The sequence below is a fragment of the Asparagus officinalis genome, chromosome 9 (assembly GCF_001876935.1).
Source record: "Asparagus officinalis chromosome 9, Aspof.V1, whole genome shotgun sequence".
In the NCBI taxonomy this organism is placed as follows: domain Eukaryota; kingdom Viridiplantae; phylum Streptophyta; class Magnoliopsida; order Asparagales; family Asparagaceae; genus Asparagus; species Asparagus officinalis.
Genome location: NC_033802.1, coordinates 22,870,375 through 22,872,504, shown reverse-complemented (window position 1 = coordinate 22,872,504; position 2,130 = coordinate 22,870,375).

The window sequence follows — 2,130 nt, the reverse complement described above, 5'->3', positions numbered from 1 at the left end:
AAAAGACACCAGAATCCATGTCTGGGGGACATTATCTTGATCCCTAATCATAGATAAGTCTATGCCTAACACGCGTTGTCGGTTAGTTTTTTTCCTTAAAAATGACAAAGTCTATGTATTCAAAACTATAGCACCAAGTCTAAGAGGGATTATTCTCTTAGCATAATGTTACATGTGAAACGGGTTTAAATAATTTACATGCTAGCCCAACTCAAACAGTAGTCAGTAAAGGCTTATCAAATATGTTGATGGCTGAGGGTTTGCCAAAAATCCTATGAATGTTTGCGGGTCCATCAGCTAAATAGATGTGAGCTGTGACGTAATGTTTGAAAGCTTCTGCTCATGAGTAGCTTGTACTGTCACTACAGTTTCTCTTTGAAGCTAATCCTCACACAGGTCCTACGTCTAAAGAACTTGGTCGAAAACACAGTGATTGATCTCGTGTTTCGAGCGTTAAACGCAAGGGTCGATCTGGCGTTCCAAATCTAAAATGCAAGGGTCGATCTGGCATTCCAAATCCAAAATGCAAGGGTCAATCTGACGTTCCAAATCTAAAATGCAAGGACTAGCCCTGCGTTACAAATTCAAAATGTAAGAGCCAACCCTACATTCTAGATCCAAAATGCAAGGACCACTTCTGCATTACAAAAGCAGAATCATGACATCTACCCTCCTACGGGTCCTGTTCAGCGAATTTCTGCAATCAAATGAACCATCATCACTCAACCGATCCGAGATCAAGATTGAAATCCAAAGTATTCTGAAAATTCATCCCAGTCAATCGCAAACTTTTGAAAACTTTGGAGGGGGTTCTGTAGGCTATCTAAAAATCACTAAAGATATTTGATCCCCATCAAATACAGATGATGGAAGTTATAATTTGATGGCTTTCATATTTTTAAGGAGCCAAGACGAAGATTACAAGATGACGATCTTTGTAACACTCTAGCAAAAGAGACTACAAATTAATGGTCTCTTCAAATCAAGACGCAGAGCCCACCTTTGCATCCCAGATTCAAAACGCGGAGGTCCTACCAGCGTTGCAACATCAAAATGTAAAGGTTCTCACTGCGTTGCAACATCAAAACGTATAGGTCCTCCCTGCGTTGCAACATCAAAATGCAGGGGTCGGACATGTGTTTTCTGCGTTTGACTGGTTCAAATAGAACCTGAATGGTTTCAAAACCGTATCTCCGCTTAATAGGGTTGGTTACACCCCATTATGGAGAGATTTTAGGGGGCGATTACACCCCTTAAACCCTTGAACAGTTTCGAAACTGTTTTCCATGAAATGGGGTCAGTTACACCCCATTAAGGAGAGATTTTAGGGGACAATTACACCCATAAACCCCTATAAATGCTGAAAAACTCAGCTGAGTTTGGGAAATTTTTTAGAGATCGAAAAATCTAAAAGGAGATCAACATTCATCCTTAGAGAGTTTTCATCATCAGCAACAAAGATCTTGGAGCTTAGATCTTGGCTTACTAACCGAATTTTTAGTTTCAAATCAACTCTTTCACAGAGTTTTAAAAAACTCACACTTAGTTATAAAACTCGTTAAGAGTTATTTTCATACTTGTCATGCAAGTTCCATCAACCGTTCCAGTGAAATGAGACGTTCAGATCGTCAACGAGAACCAAACTCGATACAAACATCGATGGAGGTATCTCATCTCTATTGTGAAGAACCCAGTTTTAAACATAGAGGAGAATCTCCGTCGATCCTCTTCTCTTTTGTAATCGGGATTCCGATTGAGAATATTTGTAATTTCTTTTTCTAAGCCTGTTAGAGAGAGATTACTTTGAGAGAATTGTAAACTATTCTTTATCTAAATCAGTTATAGAGAATAAAATCAAATACATTTCTCACAATTATTCTTTGAATTTTCCCAACAAACAGCCTTGACAGGCGAGGTCTGGAGTTTGGGCGAGTTTCAGCAGATTGCTGGCGAGCTTGAGCCGACTACTCATTCAGGCGAGGTTCGCTCACTTGAGTCATTCTAGCTTTGCCTTTTTGGATTAGGATGGTTCTCATGCGGTCCTGTTAGGGTTCACCTGCATGTTGGCTTTTATTTAGGGGGTGAAGCTCACCTGTTGTGTGGATCTCGCCTACTTAAAGGTGTGGCTCG